Below are 9,393 nucleotides of genomic sequence, written 5' to 3' on the forward strand. Positions count from 1 at the left end.
ACATAATTCACAAACCCCAGGAAATTCAGTATGGCAACAGAATTTACAGAGGAGATTTTCATATAGCAATATGATGGGTCTTAGAAACACAGTACTTAATGAGATACATGATACAAAACCATTTATGAAAGCTAATAATACATACACACAATACATATTTTGCAACCAACAAACCAAAACCAAAGCAGCCCACATCAAGGATGGTAACTTATTACGGAAAGAAAAGAAAAATATGGAATATAGTGATAAATGGGAATAAATAACTTTTTAAAATAAGAGGGAGTTCCCACAGCTCACAGATGTTAATGTCTCATCAACTGATCAATATGATCAACTTCCAATATATTGGAGTCCAAAAGAAAAAATGAAAAGAAAAAAATAAAGCTAAAACGTGACAGTAATAACATTAATGCAAATTAAATCCATAAGATAAATTTCTCAATTAGAATAATAAAAGATTTATTTTACTTGAATAGTCTCATATTTGTCACTTATTCCAGATAAATAAAAATGGTTAGCACTGCTATTTAACTTCAATTCTAGATGTATAATTCAGTACAGTTAAGAAAAAAAGAAAGTTAAGGTAAAAAACTAGAAAGAAGGAATATTTATTATTTTATTGTATATTTGAAAAACTGAAGACAATTTAAAAATAATTTTTTCAATTTCTTGAAAGTTTTTTTTGTCATTTTTCTATTACAGATAAGTAATTTGGCCAGAAGTTTGGGCACAAATTTTATATCTAAAACTTAGTAGCCTTCCTAGATAGAATCAAATTAGTTGTTTTAAATAAAAATCACTTGATTCACAATAGGAAAAAAAAAAAGCTTACATAACTTAACAGTTTGTGTTAGTTTCTCAGTCGTGTCCAACTCTTTGTGACCCCTTGGACACAAGTAGCTCACCAGGCTCCTCTGCCCATGAAATTCTCCAGGCAACAATATGGAGTGGGTTGCCATTTCCTTCTCCAGAGGATCTTCCTGACCCAGGGATCGAACCCAGGTCTCCCATATTGTAGGCAGATTTTTCACCATCTGAGCCACCAGGAATGCCAACTTACCAGTAGTCTTTACTATCTAAAGAAAACTGAGAATTTCTTTAGAGAGACAAAAAAGAGACTTGAGCAAATGTCAAGGCATACAGTGATCTTAGATGGAAATATCTGACAATTTTATAAAGCGGATTCTTTCCAAATCAACCTATAAGTCTGGTGCAATTTTACCAAAAATAGCAACTCATTTATTTGTGAAACAAAAAGCTGATTTCAAAGTCAATGTAAAAGAATAACTAAGATTATCCAAGGTAATTCTACAAAAGAAGAATATTGAGAAGGGGCAAGCTTAAAAGATGTTAAAATGTTGCATAAGGCAAAATAATTTACAGAATATATTATAGATACATGAATTGATAGATACAGAGAACAAAAAAATAACTCAAAAAACAGTCCCAAATGTATGTGGAGATTAAGCACATGGAAAAGATAACATGTAAAATCAGTGAAGAACAGAAAGTTTATTCAATCCATGGTATCAAAATAACTGGATGACCGTCTGAAAGAAAAGTCTAATTAGATCAATAATATAACTAAAACAAAAATCATAAAAAGGAGAAGAAGAAATCATGGTAGCAATTTTTGATATATGATGTCTGAGTTGTAAATGTCTCCCCAAACACATTAAAAACATTCCCTGGTGGCTCAGATGGTAAAGAATCCGTCTGCAATGCAGGAGACCCAGGTTCCATCCCTGGGTTGGGAAGATCCCCTGGAGAAGTGAATGGCAACCCACTCCAGTATTCTTGCCTGGAGAATTCCATGGACAGAGGAGCCTATAGTCCATGGGTTTCAAAGAGTGAGACACAACTGAGTGACTAGCACTCTCACTTTCAATGAAACAAAAAGTGTGAAAATTTGACAGTAAAAGATTTTGGCATAGCAAAACTTATAATAATCAAAATAAAAATTCTCAAGGGCAAAATGAGAAAAACTATTTTCAACTTATATCTAAGAAAACAAGGGCCAATCTCCCTAATATATAAAATAGTGCCCATAAATCACCAAGAAAAAAAATTAATAAAAAATTTTAAGGGTTTATAGAAAAAAAAACACTAATCATATGCGGTTTTGTTCATCCTTACTAGAAAATAAGTGCAAATAAAATTACAGTGAGACACTGTTTTCACCCATCACATTATAAAATACATTAAAAAGTTGTTGATATATAAGTTATCCAGAATATAAGGCAACAGCCACTTTCCTACATTACTGGAGGGGAAGCAAATCCCTGATAGCTCAGTTGGTAAAGAATCTGCCTGCAATGCAGGAGACCCTGGTTTGATTCCTGGGTTGGGAAGATCCACTGGAGAAGGGATAGGCTACTCACTCCAGTATTCTTGGGCTTCCCCTGTGGCTCAGTTGGTAAAGAATCTGCCTGCCATGTGGGAGACCTGGGTTGGGAAGATCCCCTGGAGAAGGGAAAAGCTACCCACTCCAGTATTTTGACCTGGAGAATTCCATGGATTGTGTAGTCCATGGGGCCGCAAAGAGCCAGACATGACTGAGCGACTTTCACTTTTACCGGTAAATTTACTGTACCAGTACAACTTATGGGTAAAGCTATTGGAATTACAACTTCATGTATTTTTGACACAGAAAAACCATATTGCCCCGTGCTGAGCTGGGTGGAGGGGCTCTACAGCAGCTGCTAGTTCAGACTGCCAACTCTGCTCCTAGACAGGAGTATGCCAGGTCTTCTTAGTGGTCTAAGATAGACAAGACCAAAGTCACTCCTCGTGGCTGTCTCCTGAAAACTTGGTGTTTTGGATGTGTGATTTTCCTTTCCACAAGGAGAAATTTGGAGCTGGTATTTTTCCTCTGCTCACTCTGTGCTGATCTGGGAGGAGGGCTATAATAATTACTAGCCTAAAACCACCATCTCTGGTCTCAATGGTCTGAAGGTGGCTGGAGAAGGAAAAGGCAACCCAACTCCAGTATTCTTGCCTGGGAAATCCCATGGACAGAGAAGCCTGGCAGGCTACAGTCCATGCGGTCACCATGAGTTGTACATGACTTAGCAACTAAACCACCGGAGTATTCCAGGTTCCATCAGCACCCTGAGACAAGCAAAACAGAAGCCAGGCTTCTGGGAAGCCCCCAGAGACGCTGGGTCATTAGGTGTCAGGTTCACCTCACTCCTTTCCCTGAAAAAGGCAGAGATCTTGGGGATTTCCTTCTGATCATATAGTGCTATGCTGGGGGTAGAAATTATACACAGAGGGTGTCTCAGATTTCCTTCTGACTTCAGTTTCCCTAGTTTCCTGCTTGCCAAGATTACATGAGCAACTGAGTGCACACACACACAAGGTTACCCACAGCTTTGAACCAGTTTCTGGATATCTCACAAAGGGATTTTTGTCCCCATGTCATGGTTGAATTAGGATGTTGGGTAAAAACAGAGCTTTCTGTTCTGTCATCTTACTGACATCACTCAATAATATACTTTTAACTTTTTTCTTTGTCTTAGAGATTCTCTGCACACAAAATAAGATTTGATGATTAAAGTTGATGTTGAATATAAAGCATTTGATGCAATGCAGACTTCAACAGAAGGTAGCCCTATTATTTTCATTTTGTGAAAAAAAAAAAAAAAAGCACAGAGGGTCCAAGGGATTAAGTGTAAAATAAGCAACAAGTCTTCCATAATGGATAGTATTGGACAACCAGACTTTAATACCTGACCTAGGACAAAAGACCATAGGGACTCTAGGAATAAATTTATGCTCATTTAGGCTTGCGGCCATTTTACTATATTATTTGTGTTCTCATAAAAGCAAAATAAAGATTAGGTAAAGTAAAAACCAAGTAATTTATCAGTTAAGTTAGTGGTAGGACTGATGAGAATTCAAAGGTTTGAAAATTATCTAATCACATTAGTTACCTATTGCTACATCACAAATTATAACAGATTTAGCAGCTTAAAAAAACATTTATTATCTCACAGCTTCTGTGGGTCAGGAATTTAGGCACAGCTTGGTTAGGTTGTCTGTTTCAGGGTCTTTCACAGGCTTCAGCCAAGACATTTGTCCAGGGCTGCGGTCTCATCTGAAGGCTTGAATGAGAAATAATCCACTTCCAAGGTCACAGGCTTGTTGGCAAAATCCAGTTTGTCAAGGGTAATTGGACTGCAGACCTCTGTTCCCAGCTGGCTGTTAGCTAGAAGTATACCTCAGTTCCTTACCACATGAGCTTTCCTAAGATGGCAGTATGCAAATTGACATGGCAACAGGGATTCTGCTAGCAAGATGGAAGTCATAATTTTATGTCACCACTGCAGATGGTGATTGCAGCCATGAAATTAAAAGATGCTTACTCCTCAGAAGGAAAGTTATGACCAACCTAAATAGCATATTCAAAAGCAGAGACATTACTTTGCCAACAAAGGTCTGTCTAGTCAAGGCTATGGTTTTTCCAGTGGTCATGTATGGATGTGAGAGCTGGACTGTGAAGAAAGCTGAGCACCGAAGAGTTGATGATTTTGAACTGTGGTGTTGGAGAAGACTCTTGAGAGTCCATTGGACTGCAAGGACAGCCAACCAGTCCATTCTAAAGGAGATCAGTCCGGGGTGTTCATTGGAAGGATTAATGCTAAAGCTGAAACTCCAGTACTTTGGCCACCTCATGCGAAGAGTTGACTCATTGGAAAAGACTCTGATGCTGGGAGGGATTGGGGGCAGGAGGAGAAGGGGACGACAGAGGATGAGATGGCTGGATGGCATCACCAACTCAATGGACATGAGTTTGAGTGAACTCCGGGAGTTGGTCACGGACAGGGAGGCCTGGCGTGCTGTGATTTATGGTGTCGCAAAGAGTCGGACACGACTGAGTGACTGACCTGAACTGAACTGAACTGAATCACAAAAATGACATCTCAACATCTTCCCCCTATTCTAGGGATTAGTTAGAAACAAGTCACTAGACAAGCCCACATTCAACGGGTAGGGACTCCAAGAGGATGTGAATGAGAAGGAGATAAGGCTTTCTGGGAGACATCTTAGAGCCCACCTGCCACACTAGTCAGTTTTAAAACTCCTGGGGAACAAAAGAGACTAGGTAAACAGAAACATTCCCATTTGGCTCTTGGATATACTCTTAGACTCTTAACAGGAGATTTCCCTCACAAAATTATCTTTTACTTACACAGATATATTCTGAGAATGTAGTGTGGCTCTAAAACTTTATGGGTAACAAAAAGAAGACAAGAAGGAAATCAAAGTTATCTATGACTAGTTAAATGGTTTAACTGCATAAAATCAGGAGATCCTATTTAATGTTGGCAGACCAATCTGAATAATGGATATCGACATACTTAATCCACCATATATGCATTGAGCATACTGTTTTGAATATAGTAAGGGCTAATATCTATTTGGAAAAAATAAAAGAGAATAGATTTAAATGTGTAGATTTCAATTATCCTTGCTGAGACTGTTCACACTGTAACTTTTACCAAGAGCCATTCTGCCTCTGCTTACAAATGTAATGAAAAATAATTTGTTCCTTAAAGTAGAAATAAAATTGACTATAAAAAATCAAACTCTGTGCTATTATTTCTCACTCCTAACAGAGCTGTGCTTATAAACTTTAAAGGGCTGTCTTCTTTCTAATCTCAGGGGAAGTTGAAGCCCACCAAATGGAAAATAAAGCTATATTCAACAGAAGCCAAGGAGTTAAGAAACTAGGTATGAAATTGTGCTTTCCTCATTACCTGCAATGCATGGTTGGGATCATTCAAAATAATGCCTGGAAATCTTCTACTAAAACAATCAGAAGGTAGGTTGGGAGTTTATGCTTTTTGACCAGGTCCACAACCCACATCTGCAACAGTGAATTTTAATTAGGTATTATTCCAGAGAAGAGTTCCTATGCTGGTATTAAATCAGAAAAAAAGCAGTTCCACATTGCATTATTCATCATTCTGATATAAATGAAAATGGAATTGACTTAGAGTAGGAAACTACTTTACAGAAACGAGAGGGCTTCTACATAACCAGACTATCAGCCACAAGGTTCAGGCCAATTATTATAAAAATATATGTGATAAATGAATAACAATTTTATTTCTAAAGTACTATTTCCATAGTACTAATAAGGCAATGGTTTTCCTTGAACCATCTATGGCTCCAATGCATTGCTTTTATTTTTGGTAAGAATGGGATAATATTAAAGAAGCCATTAAGAGTATAAATATATATAATCTTACCTAAAGTCTTGACTAGTTCCATTATACATTATATGTCTTTGTGACCTGCTTCCTGCTTTAAGTTTCTATTGTGCCTTCCCAAGCAAGACCCTAATCCTGGGAAAGATTGAAGGCAGGAGAAGAAGGGGATGACAGAGGATGAGATGGTTGGATGGCATCACCAACTCAATGGACATGAGTTTGAGTGAACTCCAGGAGTTGGTGATGGAAAGGGAGGCCTGGAGTGCTGCAATCCATGGGGTCACAAAGAGTTGGACACAACTGAGCGACTGAACTGAACTGAAGCAAGCCATAATTGACCCTGAGTCAAGAATATAATTCAGATATGTGTAAATTTTCTTTTTAGAATGTATCAGAGAAATATTTCTGCCAATGAAGATTGAAAATCATGTATATTTTTAAGTATGCAAGAGAAATACCAGGAGAATTTTATCCTTATTGAGTAACTACTATGTCCCAAACATTCTTTTTTTAAACTTATATTCTCTCAATGAATGATCAGTCTTGCAAGTAAACTTTATTATCTCAGTTTGATAAATGAGGAAAGGGAAACTGTGAGACCATCGGGAAAAAACCAAGGGAAGAAAACTAACATTTGTGATCCAGTGACAACCAACATGAGGTATACTTTATATTTATTAATTAATTTAAACTTCATATACTCTTCCCCTTGTTACAGTTATAGAAACTTATGTTGGGAAATGTTAAATAATTTGCACAATATAATACACCCAGTAATTCATTAGATCTCATGTGGATCTAATTTCTTGTATTTTCCCCAAGTGTATCACAGTATTTAGGCATAAAATTCTTTATATGTAGCTTCTAGCAGAGGTACTGAAGAATTAAGATGGCTCCCTGCCACCTTAAGAGGGGAAGATTGCTATTTATAAAACTGTTGTGTTCCCCAGGAGAGAAAGGCATCTTGGAACATTTCCAGAATTAAATTTATCCATAATTAAACAAATTAAATTATTAAAAGTAAATATTAGAAGTATCTTCCTTGCCTCAACTGTATGTTCCAAAATAGGACCAGTTACCAAATCTACTCTATCACTTTCCCTTCTTTCTTTCTTTTTTCTAAAAGAAACTTAGAAACTTATTGAACACTTATCGCTTCATTATAATTTCTTTTTAACTCATCTATTTCTTGTTCTAGACTGCTGCTGCTGCCAAGTCGCTTCAGTCGTGCCTGACTCTGTGCGACCCCATTGATGGCCTCCTACCAGGCTCCCCTGTCCCTGGGATTCTCCAGGCAAGAACACTGGAGTGGGTTGCCATTTCCTTCTCCAATGCATGAAAGTGAAAAGTGAAAGTGAAGTCACTCAGTCTTGTCCGACTCTTAGCGAGCTCATGCACTGCAGCCTACCAGGCTCCTCCGTCCATGGGATTTTCCAAGCAAGAGTACTGGAGTGGGGTGCCATTGCCTTCTCCTGCTGCTACTGCTGCTAAGGCGCTTCAGTCGTGTCCGACTCTGTGCGACCCCATAGATGGCAGCCCACCAGGCTCCGCCCTCCCTGGGATTCTCCAAGCAAGAACAATGGAGTGGGTTGCCATTTCCTTCTCCAATGCATGCAAGTGAAAAGTGAAAGTGAAATCACTCAGTCGTGTCCAACTCTATGCGACCCCATAGACAGCAGCCTACCAGGCTCCTCCATCCATGGGATTTTCCAGGCAAGAGTACTGGAGTAGAGTACTTCTCCTAGGAGTTCCTTAAAAGCAGATACCTTGATATAGGCCAGGTATCTAATTCCTGGCATTTAGTAGGTGTTCAATAAAAACCAAAAGGATGACTGACTAAATACAAAGCAATTAATCAACAAACATATGCAGCAACAGGGTACCAAACCAGACTCATACTTAGTTCTAGCAAACCTCAGAATACTCTAGACTATGGCCTTCACACTGAATGTTATGTGATGCCACCAGGCTGCTTTGAGTTGTAGATTTCGCCTGGCAGGTCCTCAGCCAGGATTCAGATAATTGAGTGTTACCCACTTCTGTTCCACGACCATTCTAGATGTTCAGATCTTGATCTCCAATAGCTGAACAAAATACAGCCCCTCTGTTTATTTGGTTCTTTATCATGTATTTCTCCCACTTTTCCTTCATCCCTCTGTTCCAAACACATTTTATTTTGATGTTTCAAAAATACTTGATGTAGGCTTTCCTTCTGCTCACTAGAATTTTCAGAGACAATGTGCAGTGGTTAAGAGCATGAGTTTCAGATCAGACTGAGTGGCTTCAAGGCAGACAATCAAGGCAGACAATTTATTAATTAACATGTGACCTTTAAAAAGCTACTTAGTACGTCCAAGTTTCAGGTTCTTATGAGTAAATAGGGATAAGAGAAGTATCTACCTCAGGGAGTCATCAGGGAAATTATTTAAGATAATTTAGATGAACCAAATGTGACCATGAATATGACCATGGTTCCTGACACACTATTTTTTTAATAATAGAATGAGACTGAGAAAATGTCTTTTCATTTGGCTTTTCAATTTATAGGAATTAAAACCAAGAGAAATTTCTTTTACTCTTTAAGAAACGAAAACTGACCCTTGAACAACATGTGGGTTAGGGGCACTAACCCTCTGCACCGATGCAAATCTTCGTATAACTTACAGTCAGCCCTTCGCATCCACAGTTCCTCTGTATCTGCAGTTCTGCATCCACAGATTCAACCAACTGCAGATCGTGTAAAATGATCATATTTACTATTGAAAAATCCATGTATAAGTGGACCCACACAGTTCAAACTTGTGTTGTTCAAGAGACAACTATGTTAATTGAATAGTCTAGTTGCAAGGACAAGAATATCTATGGTTTGGCTCAGCTTCAGATCATGAGCCCATCCTGGCCATGAGGATGACATGTTTTGGTGGTTAACCTGGGTCATATGGGGCTTCCTTGGTGGCCCAGAGGGTAAAGCGTCTGCCTGCAATGTGGGAGACCTGGGTTTGATCCCTGGGTCGGGAAGATGCCCTGGAGAAGGAAATGGCAACCCACTTCAGTATTCTTGCCTGGAAAATTCCATGGACGGAGGAGTCTGGTGGGCTACAGTCCATGGGGTCGCAAAGAGTTGGACAAGACTGAACGATTTCACTTTTATTTTCTTTCTGGGTCATATGACCTC

This window comes from Bos javanicus, chromosome 14 (genome assembly GCF_032452875.1).
Source record: "Bos javanicus breed banteng chromosome 14, ARS-OSU_banteng_1.0, whole genome shotgun sequence".
Taxonomy (NCBI): Eukaryota; Metazoa; Chordata; class Mammalia; order Artiodactyla; family Bovidae; genus Bos; species Bos javanicus.